Source organism: Chrysochloris asiatica, unplaced genomic scaffold, assembly GCF_000296735.1.
Source record: "Chrysochloris asiatica unplaced genomic scaffold, ChrAsi1.0 scaffold00135, whole genome shotgun sequence".
NCBI classification, from domain to species: Eukaryota; Metazoa; Chordata; class Mammalia; order Afrosoricida; family Chrysochloridae; genus Chrysochloris; species Chrysochloris asiatica.
Window position 1 is genome coordinate 947,155 of NW_006408653.1, and position 12,065 is coordinate 959,219.

At 42.9% G+C, this 12,065-nt stretch overlaps 1 pseudogene; it reads right to left on the reverse strand.

The window, feature by feature from the left end:
• Positions 1 to 6,376: 6,376 nt before the first annotated feature.
• On the reverse strand, positions 6,377 to 7,272 carry LOC102841250 (annotated as a pseudogene).
• Between the last annotated feature and the right edge of the window lie 4,793 nt (positions 7,273 to 12,065).

Genomic DNA, 12,065 nt, shown 5'->3' on the forward strand with positions numbered 1-12,065 from the left:
TAACAACAACAACAACAACAAGTCTTTCTTTGGAGTTCTTTTATGGTACTGTAAGAAAAACACTGGACTGCTAGACACATACTTGGTGGTTCAAACCCCAGGCTGCTCTTTGGAAACGTTATACAGGTTTGCTATGAGTAGGAACCAACTTAACAGCATGTAACAAGTCTTCTTCAAGGTCCCTGGATGGTGCAAATCTTTTAGCTAGACAATTAACCCGAATCTGCCCTGCAGTACCGCAGAAGAAAGGCCTGGAAATCTGAATCCGTATAGATTGCAGCCTCTGGGGGCACTTCTAGTCTGTAACACAGGGTTGCCATGAGTTGTCATCAGTTCCATGGCAACAAGTTTAGAGTTCGTCAGTGGTAGTAATTCCAGTGGTGAAATTTCACCTTTAGTGTGGGAGACTGTTGGGGTTCATGCCCAGAAGGAAAAACCTTCTGGGTACACAGTTACTGACAGAGTGATAAGAAATAACCAGGATCCAACCTGAGAGACATTTGTTTATTATAGACGAGAAAAGAGATGGTTTGCTGATAAAGGAACTTACTGACAAAGGATGTGGACAGCTGTCTCCATTGGCAGCTGGCTAGATAGTGAAGTGTTTCTGTGGACGCAGGCTAGGGTTTTTTTGTATGAGGTATGTGAGTTTCATTTGCATCAGGACAGTAAAGGGTGGTATGTGGAACAAGGAAAACGTAGGGAAGTCACAATGTGGAGCGCTGCCTGCCCCTTCCTCAGGAACACAGAGTTTTGGTCTGCATAGTGGGAGAGTGAGCTGTGGACTCCTTCCTAGATAGCAGGAGCAAGAAGGAATAGGAGATATGGTTTGAGTTGACACTAGTGTGGCCATTTTGGGGCATTCAGCTGTGTCCCTACAGAGACCAATGTGCTTCATAAAGCCGTCACCAACAGTTATCACCCATCTGTCAGTGGGGGCTTGCATGTTGCTGAACCTGAACAAGTTTCAGCAGTTTCCAGACTAAGACAGACTAAGATGAAAGGTCTGGCTATATACTTCCAAAAACCAGCCACTGCAAATCTTGTGGGTCAGAACATGCTAATACCAACCCATCATGGGGGTGACCTAGGTCTAGAAACGTTTCAATCAGTTGCGCATGGGGTTGCATAACTTGGAGCAGTCTTACAGCCTTATCCTTGAAGTGCTAGCTGCTCAGGACCTAACTCCGAGTTCCATCCCTCCCAGGATTGAGTATGGGTGGTGGGCTGTGAAACTGCTGCTGCTCTTGTTCTGTCTTTGATGTCCCCAGCAGCCCACACTGCAAGACTGGGACCAGATGCAGAAAAGGCAGCAGCCTTAGCCTCTTACTCCTGTGGTTTGTCCAACACCCACCTGAATGGGAAGGAGTCTCCCCTGAGCCCAGAGTCGTGACGGGCTTTGTGCAGCCTCATACAGCTTGGTGCGGGAGGGACTGCAGTTCTTTTGTCAGCACCCCAGCATGCAGGGAAGTGGGTAGGGGGGAATGTACGTTGGGCCCAGAGCCACTGAGGGGCTGCCAAGCTGACAGGGCAAGTGTTCTTGATGGCTCCAACTCACAGGCACCTCCCACTCTCCTCTGGGTTGAGAAAATAGCTGGAGGTAGAAGAGGCCCCATAGGAGGGACAGGCTTCATTTTTCAGCTGGGGACAGCCCCCAGCTCCCATAGGCCCATTGTCCCTGGGAAATATGGGGGGTTTATCAGAGTAGGAGCTGCAATCTGTATTTCATTGTATGGATTTATATTTGCTTTGTTCATTTCCTTTTGTTTCCCCAGAGTTGCATTTCGGTGTAAATGTTTCTTTTGAAATTTTTTCAATAATGCTAAAGAGAGAAGGAGTCCTCCCTCCCCAACCCCCCCCCCCCATCCCGTGTTCTATCTTGATGACTTCTGAGGCTCCAGTGACTAGGCAACACTTTCCCCCAAGCCAGGGTGGCACAAGAAGGAGCTGGAGGGTGAAGGGAAGCGCAAGGATTATTGAGTCCCGTGTGCCAGGCACTCTGATAGATTCAGGACTTAATTTGTACCACAATCCTCTACGTGGATGGGCTGAGCCTGGCTGGAAACTGTTCTCACTTCAGCCCCTTAGTGCTCTGGGATCTCCAGAGTCTGGGACAAATAGACACTGACCTTAGCAACTCAGCCCCTTGGATCCAGAGAATGTAGTTCTCAACTGGCTGTCAGGAGAACTGCTCCCTGCTGGATATCTTGCAACAAGGAAGTGGCTCTTCCCAGCTCTGTCCTCTCCCACTGCAACAAAGGGCAAAAAAAGAATGTATAGGAAGGTGTGAGGTTCCATTAATAACTATGGACCTGCTTCCCCTAGAAAGCTGCACACAGAGCTGGGGTCTCTGGCCTGGCTGAATTGTGTTTCCAAAGAAAGGGGCCCAGCCTCATAGTGCCTGATGAAATAGTTTTCGGGGGTAAGTAAGTATATATTGTTGTTGTTGAGTGTGGCCAAGTTGCTTCCCACTCATAGCAACTTTGTATAGGATTTCCAAGGAGCAGCTGATGAGTTTGAATTGCCAACCTTGTGGTTCAAACCAACCTCATGGTCCAGTGCTTTATCTCACAGTGCCACACCAGAACACCAAGGGGAGAGATAGATGTATATACTATGTATATATACTTCCGGTGTGGTGCTATAGGATCAACACTGGACTATGAACCATAAGGTCAGCAGTTCAAACCGACCAGCTGTTCCTCAGAAACCCTATACAGGGTTTCTATAAGTCAGAACTGACTCAATGGCACTGAACACAACAATAACAATATATAAAAACAATAATATTAGCAATAACATATATATATCAACAGTAACACATAGATATATATAAATTCTCCTCTCCCCTACACATACATGAACACACAAATATGCACAACCCTAGATCCTTCAAATCCATTCTGTATTTGAGCCACCTGTATAATCCCTGGGCAAATGAGGAACTTTGTCTTAAAGTGGGCCTAAACTTTTTCTTTTTTTTTTAAGTTTTTATTGTGAACTGAGTGATAGTTTTTACATGGGAGAACTTCGGCTTTACACCATCGTTTCATTGCAATGATTACAATCTCCTCCGCGTATCATCATTCAACAGTATTTTCTTCCATTCCGTTTTTTGGTTTTCCTTTCGGTGGTGGTCGGGGGAGGAGGGGATGTACACAAAAACACTCAGAAATATATAATAATTTAAACAACCAAAGGACATATCCTGCAAGCCTGCCTCCTGGTAGCCAGCACCCAGTCCCTCTCTTTCCATGAATCCAGAGTCCTCAGCTGCTTCTTCTCTCCATGTTCTCATCTCTGGTGTCGCTGCTTCTCTGGATAGGGTCCCACATTCTGCTTGTGCTCTTCTCCCTTGATGGTCCTAGGATCCTTTGTTTCTGGACTGTAAGATTAACTACTCTCCCATTTTTGTTATAAAACTTCTACCTTACAATTGTGACAGTCACAGTTAGTCATGATAACAATTACAATTGAATCATAAGAATCTTATCTCCATCTCTTTTCACCAGACCCTTCTAGATGAGATGAAAACTATTCAGTGGGGACTCTACCTTCTCCCGCACACTCTTAAACTAAATTCCCTCTTGAAACCTTGTAAGCCACTCACTTCATGCCTTTATCACCCCCTCATTTTAGGTAGCCAATGTCTAAGTTGAGTGGGCCTAAACTTTTGTAACATACCACTGGATCTGCAGTTCCCGAGTGTAAAGGGAAATCATCTGTCCTTTATAGATCCTTACTACCAGTGTAACAGTGGCATCATCAACGGTGGTATCACCCAGTGCAGTAACTCATATTGTAATCCCTCTCCTATGAACCTCCTCCTGTACATGACCATACAGAATCCTTAATGGTGTTTTTTTGTGTTGTGAGTCATAAATCATAATTCATATACATCAGTCTTTCTTTCCCTTTGCTACTTCATTTTCAAAAAAGTTATTGCTATAGACTCAAAAATACTAATTACCACAATATTGTAGGTAAAATACCAGAAAATTTGACAAAATCAGCTACTTTAAAAACACTAGTTTGCGCCCTCTCCAACTTTATATATATGAAACTCAAAGGGAACAGCAAGCATGTAAGCTTGCTGGCGACCACATTGATCTACTTGTGAGTGGAAGTCGGGGAAAGGCAGCAATGAAGATATGGGCTGAGTTTGACTCATATCTCCATAGACTCCTGTTGACCTTGAGATGAGAGAGAGAGGAGAAAGGGCTGGTTAGTTCAAAGTGTGGGAGACTTGGCAACTCCTGAGCCCATGGACATTGATCTAGCCACAGAGGACTAGAGCTGAGAGTGAAGCATCCAGCTGATATGAAGTGAGGGAAGATGCACAAGAATGCCCAAACTTGCACGTAGTAGCCATTTGACCTATCTTTAATGACTTGATGGTCAGAACTGGACTAGAGGAAGATAAAGAAATTTGATAAAGGAAGCAAGTGTAAATTGCTACAATTTGATGAACTTGACGTATACTTATGGATGTGGTGGTGGTGGTAGTTATGTGCCATGGAGTTGGTTCAGACCCATAGCGACCCTGCACAGGGTTTCTGAGGTTGTAAATCTTTACTGGAGCAGAAAGCCTCATCTTTCTCCTGCAGAACTCAAAATACCAACCAAGAAGGAAGGAGTCTTCACATCAAGGATAAAACCTATCCCCTTTGTATGCAGGATTGATAGGGATGGGCAACTTAGACATGGGCTACTTAAAATGGGGGGTGGTGGCAGCTAAAAAAGCATGAAGTGGCTGGCTTACAAGTTTTCAAGAGGGAGTTTAGTTTTGGGGGGAGGAAGAAATGATACATGTGCTAGAGGGTAGATACACACACATTGACATGGTGACAATGGGACAGGCGATATACAACTGGAGGGAGATTGACAGAGGAAAGATGGGGGTGGCAGAAGACACAGAGAGGAATGCAATGGTTAAAGCAAATAGAGGTAAAGTTGTTAACTGTTGGTGCATGGAGGGGATTGCCACCATGTAATGAATCAAAGCATATGATTGCTGAATGTAGAACTGATGATCTGCTCTGTAAACCTCCACTCATTTCAAAACAAAAAGTATTTAAAACAAAAAACACTGGTTATGTGCTGAGGAATCAGTTCCCACTCATAGTGACTCTGTATAGGGTTTCTGAGGAGCAGCTGGTGAGCTTGAACCACCGATATTGTGGTTCTAACTGACCTTACAGTCCAGCGCATTAACCCGCAGCACCACCCCAGGTCTTCAAAAACACCATATCATGCATGAAGTGTATGCAGACGCAACCACGTGATTCATAGCATCTTTGTAATTGGATAATAACGACAGTTTTTGACCAGGTTCCGAAAGTAAATTAGCACAGAGTTTTAGCCTGATAAGTATATTGAGGCAGGTAAGCTTGGTTAATGACAAAAGTTTTTGTTGTTATAAGTGACTCCAGGGATGCTTTTATAAAAATAAGACATTTCTGCTGGAACGTTGCGTAGAAATTTTGTGGTCATTTTGGTGCACACCCTCTAATAGCGCCACCTAGTGAGCTGTGCATCCTCTGCACGCCTCTAGCGACGTCTGTGCTTGCTATGCTAATCTAAGGAACACAGAATCCACAAAGCCATTATTGCTACTGTTGTGATTATTCACAGTTTTTCAATGAGGCGACCAAGGCTCAGAGAGATTAAGTGGTTAGACATCACAGATCCTGATCTATTCAATTCCCATGACTCACCTCATTAGAGTGGGAGGTGAAAGGACACTGACTAGGCATCAGTAGGGCTGAGGGTCAGCTCTGTTCCTCCCTCTGAGACATTGGGCATACTCTCTAAACTCTTTTTTTTTTTAACCATAGAAATATTTTATTTATTAAAGATCCCAACAGTATCACTTTAGACACAGGAGTTTGGAACTCAAATTCTTAGGAGAAAACAAGTTACGTTTGCATTATCCTGCAACTCATTACCAGTAACATACTGCAAAGTGAAACAACTTGGAAGAGGGGAAGAGAGTGAAGCAGGGAGGAAGATTAAGAAAAGGAATTATGTTAATCAAGTGGAATTAGTCTCTCTCTTTTTTTCTTTCTTTCCCTTGAATTCTAGGGAAATATGAAGTCCTTGTAAGCACAGCTCCTTTCTGCAGAATATTTCCCAAATGTGTACAAAATGAACCCAAATGGAGAATCTTTAAGAACTTGAAGAGGTGCAGCATTAAAAGCTACAATTATCCAGTAGCAAGTTGCCACTTTCTTCTTCTCCTATGCCCAAGGGTTATTGTTGTTAAGTGCCATTGAGTCAGTTCCGACCCATAGCGACCCTGGACGAATTTCTGAGGAGCAGCTAGTGAGATTGAACCATCGACCTTGCAGTTCAAATGACTTTGCAGTCTGACACATTAACCCACAGCACCACACCAGGTGCCCAATGGTAAGGGAAATGTAAACATTTTCATTTCTTTTTTCTCAGCATCTGGGTGTGCTTGGTCAGCATCTTGAGGCAGTTGGAGATTTTGCCCACATAGGTGTGTGAATCTAGGTCTTTCGAGTACTTGATATGGAAGTGCAGATAGTCCTGAAATGTATGGGTCAGGTTAACGGTGTTGTCTAGGGTAATGGTGTTGGTGTGGGGAAGGAACAGCAGAAAGGTGATATAGCAGTGTTGACACTGCCCACAGTGGTATTGGTGTCTTTCAGGTCCAGAAGGGGCTCCCTGTGGCTATGTGACTGTGTGACTGATTCTACATCCTTCTTTGAATTCCTGCATTAACACTTCTCCAATGACACCATCATCATCATCTTTAAACACTGTGCTGAAGGTTACTGTGACTCTGCCCTTTTTAGACTCACCACACATTGTCTCATCATTCCTATAATGGATAACTGCCTTGTTCTCTTCTTGGAACTGGAAATATTTTCCAAAGATAGAGGGAAAACAATTTAGTTTCAACATGCTGGCCTGATGGACGATGAAATCCTTGGAGGCAGGCAGATTTTCAAGGTCACATAGCAAATGGCCATTGTACCCTGATTGTGGATTTACTGAGAAACTTCGGTACACCCTCTTTAATAACTCAGCAGCACCATGTGCCTGAAGTTCCTTGTAGAATTTCAAAGAAATACTGAGCATCACTTTTGTTTTGTCTCCATTAGGATTTGAAATATGATAGAGGACCCCATTGAAATCAGCATGTGTTCTTTCTACTGCCTCTAATTTGTTTCCGGTGGCTGAATTCTCGAATTTGAGCACCAGTGTCTCTTTGATGATGTGGTTATTCACTTTCAGCAGGATCATGGCAGCAGCTGGCCCCCAGAGCCGAACCCACCCACTGAGGCTCCAACCCCTAACCTCTTGGAGCTCAGTTATTCATCTGAAAAATGGGGATCATGGGTGATAGATATGCACTGCCTGTGGTTCAGGGTTGTTGACCAAGTTCAGAGTAGAGTGGAGGGGTAGGTACTTGTGAAGGAAAAGTGCTGTCTAGACCATTGTGCCTAGTGAATTCTTGCCTCCCTCAGCCCAACCCCATGGAGGGCAATGCTGGGTCCTCTGGCCTCAGTGTTATGGAAACAAAGCACCACCTCTGTGATGACTTGGCTCTGCTCTTGCCACAAATGTTTCTACCGTTACCTCAAAGGAACACCCACAACCAGTAGGGTATATGGCAGCAACTCAAGACAGAATGCTTTCTTTTAGAACAGGCTAGATGAACTTTTCTTCCAGAGACCCCAGCAGCAATGAATCAGTACCTTTCTGCTGGTGGTTAAACCTCCCAGTCTGGTATAATGAACGTTAAAGTACATGTCTTGATTTCCCCTATAGTCTCTAGGAGAAATTACAAGGACACATTGACCAACTCTTGTCTTTAAACATATTTTGTTTGCCCTGCATGTTCTTTAAAAAAAAATTTTTTTTTTAATTTGTTTAAAAAATGGAAAGATTAAAAAAAAATGTTTTTAATTCACATATGTAAAAAATTCGGGTTTCTCTTGGCATAGTGAGTTACACGTGAGACTGATAATCAAAACGTCTGCAGTTCGAATCCACCACTGCTCCACAAGAGAAAGATGAGGCTTTATGCCTAAGAAACCCTATGCAGGGTCACTATGACACGGAACTGACTCGATGGTACACAACCACTACCATCACTTGATAAAGACAGAAACTCTAGAAGCCTCTAGTAATGATTAGCAAAGTTGTGAAGCAAGGTAACCTTCAGAAGACCCTGCCCTCTCCAGTTCAACATAGCCCAACTCAGTCCACATCACTCCGTTAGGTTACCTGGCTGGTAACATGAAGTTTGCCCCCTTGCTCTAAGTATTCATCACAGTAGAATGACAAAGGTCTGGTTGAAGCATCTGAAGAATTGGACTCTAGGTCCAATTCTGATGCTAACTGTGGAACGCTGCAGAAATACAACAAAGTGCCCAGAAAGGGCCTCAGTTTCCTCCCTTGTATAAAGAGTAGCTGGATCTCATGGTCTTCTGTCCCCTCCTGATCTAACATTTTGGAGTCTTATTACTCCTTGATGGTAGACACTGACTTAATCACCAGGTGTCCTCTACTGTACCTGATACATGGTTCTTCATCAAGATTCATTGTAAGAAGAAATTAAATTGGAGGTGTAAGCAGGATTTGTGAGAGTTTGTTTTCGTTAGAGACTGACTCATGGGTTATAGGCATGTAAGAAAGGAAAAAATGGTGTCCTGGGAGATGTGCTACATGAGTGTCTCCTAACCTTATTTCGTTATGTGACACTTGTACAAACGTGGTAAACCGGCCACCCTGGCATGTGCTGTTGGAGCTGGGAGTGGGGATTATGTGAAACAACATGAAAGGAATTAATAAAGATAGCTGCTTGTGGAGCAATTTAATTTCTTCCTGACATGTTTGATTTAAGGCAATGTTAGAAGGGAAGTTAGGGATTTATTGGGTTACTGAGTTAGTTCTGAAGTTTTCTAAGAAAAAATAATTATTGCCTTTGGGAATGGGAGCAAATATTCCAGAGCTGGGAGCAGGCCCTGGCTACTAGACATTCATAGGATAACATAAGTCCACGGAATCTGTGTCTGGCTCCAAAGGAAACTAATTCACAGTGGATTTTAACTAAGACCAAACCACTTACCTAAATCCCTAGACTCTAAATCCCTAGCTCTGGGGCTGAACTGAGAGGAATCAAAAACAGCCAAATGCTACAATAAACTTTTCAACTATGTTTTTGTTGTCATTAGTCTCTCCAACTCATAGCCATGGTCTTAGTTCTCTAGTGCTGCTATAACAGAAATACCACAAGTAGATGGCTTTAACAGACAAACATTTGTTTTTTCACAATTTAGGAGGCTGTTGGTGTTGTTGTTAAATGCCATTGAGTTGGTTCCGACCCATAGCAGGCCTGTATAACGTTTCCAAGGAGCAGCTGGTGAGTTTGAACCACCAACAACAGCTTTGCAGTCTGGCGCATTAACCCACAGCACCACACCAGGACTCCCAAAGCATCCACATTCAGAGCACCAACTCCATAGAAAGGTCCTTGTCTACTTTCAGCATCTGTAGGTCCAGCATTCCTTGGAGAGCTCCATGTGGATTAGTGTGACTCTTCTTCTGAATCTAGAAGTTTTACAGTGCAAAGATCCCCAGGCTCAAAGGACACACTCCACTCCCAGATCTTCTTTCTTGGTGGGAGTAAGTAAGTTCCTCTTTCTTTGCTCACTTCTCTTTCTTTTTATCTTTTGAAAGATAAAAGGTGTTGCAGATGATGCCTCTTGGAAATTCCCTTACATTTTATCAGAGTTGTGATGGGATTAAAGGTTATTACATCATATCACATCATGGGGAATTATCACATAATTGCCACATTGCATGATGTCAAACCACTGAGAATTATGGCCCAACCAAGTTGACACATATTTTGGGGGATACAATTAAATCCATGACAGCCACCTTATTTTTAACAGAAGAGCATGTGCCAGGACCTGAGCCATCTTCATGACCATTGGTATGTGTGAGTTCCACACAAAGGTTGCAGCTCTTGTGTACATCCACCCCATTGAGAGTTTCCTTGTTTTCACTGACTTCATCAAACATGATGTCCTTTTCTAGTGATTGGTATTTCCTGATGACAAAATGTGTCTAATGTGATCTGGAGTTAGAAAACCAAAAAGGAAGAACATGCTCAGTATTTCTCAAGCTGAAAGAACTGAAGAAAAAATTCAGCTCTCTACTTGCAATATTGAAGGTCACATGGGAAAAATATTGAATGATGCCGAAAGCATCAAACGAAGATGGAAAGTATACGTAGAGTTGCTGTTCCAAAAAGAAATGGTCAGTGTTCAAACATTTCAAGAGGTAGTATATGATCAACACCGATGTTATTGAGGGAAAGAGTCCAAGCTGCACTGAAGGTATTGGCAAGATACAAGGCTCCTGGAATTGATGGAATACAAATTGAAATCTTTCAACAAACTGATGCAGAACTGGAAGCACTCACTCACGCATGCAAAGAAATTTGTCTGGCAAACCAATTGAAAGAGATTCATATTTGTGCCCATTCCAAAAGGCCGTGACCCAATGGAATGCAGAAATCATTGAGCAATATCATTATATCCCATGCAAGTAAATTTTTGTTGAAAATACTTTAAAAACAGCTATAATAATACATCATGGAGCTCTGGTAGTGTAGTGGTTATGAATCGGACTGTGAACCTAAAGGTCAGCGGTTCGAAACTACCAGCTGCTCCGCGGGAGAAAGATGAGGCTTTCTACTCCCGTAAGGATTTACACCCTCGGAAACCCTGTACATGGTCGCTATGGGTCGGAACCGACTCGACGGCACACAACAACAACAACAACAATAATAATACATCAGAAGGGAACTAGAGAAACTGAAGCCAGATTTGGAAGAGGACATGGAACTAGGTGTATCATCTCTGACCTCAGGATCTTGACTAAAAGCAGAAAAAGTCAAAAAGATGTTTAAGCCTTTAGCTTGAGAAACTGGGTGGACAGCATTGTTGTTACCATTGTTGTTGTTGTTGTTGTTGTGATGTGCCGTGGAGTCAGTTCCGACTCATAGCGACCCTACACAGGGTTTCTGAGGAGCAGACCGCCTCATCTTTCTTGCACAGAACCGCTGGTAGTTTTGGCTTGCAGCCCAATTCATAACCACTACGCTACCAGAGCTCCTTGTTACCATTGTTAGGTGCTGTCAAGTAGGTTCCAACTCATAGCAACCGTATACCCAACAGAATGAAACACTATGCGGTCCTGCACCACCCCACAATCTTTGCTATGCTTGAGCCCATTACTGTTGTCAGTGTGCCAATCCATCTCATTGAGGGTCTTCCTATTTTTCACTGAACCTCCACTTACTTTATCAAGCATGATGTCCTTCACCAGAGACTAGTCCACCCGATAATATGTCTGAAGTATGAGAAATAAAGTCAGACCATTTTGACTTCTAAGGGATATTCTGATTGTATGTCTTCCAAGACAGTCCACGGTACTTTTACTATTCTTCTCCAACACCATAACTCAAATACATCAATTCTTCTATGGCCTTCCTTAATCATGGTTCAACTTTCATGTGCACATGAGGCTATTGAAAATACCTTTGCTTGGGTCAGGCATACCTTAGCCCTCAAACAAGCATATTTGCTTTCCAACACTTCAAAGAGATCTTGTACAGCAGATTTGCCTAATGAAATATGGACCAATATGTCATCAACTTTCTTGACTGCTGCTTCCAAGAGTGTTAATGGTGGATACAAGCAAAATGAAATCTTTGACAACTTCAATCTTTTTTCCATTATCATGATGTTTTTATTACTCTAGTGGTAAGTATTTTTGTTTTCTTTACATTGAGGTGTAAGCCATACTGAAGGCTGTAGCCTTTGATTGTTGTCAGTAAGTATTTTAAGTCCTCTTTGCTTTCAGCAATCAAGGTTGTATCATATACATCTCTCAGGTTGTTACTCAATCTTCATCCAATCCTGATGCCATACTATTCTTCATATAATTCAACTTCTGGGACTATTTGCTCAGCATACAGATTGAATGGTGGTGGTGATTATGTGCCATGGAGTTGGTTC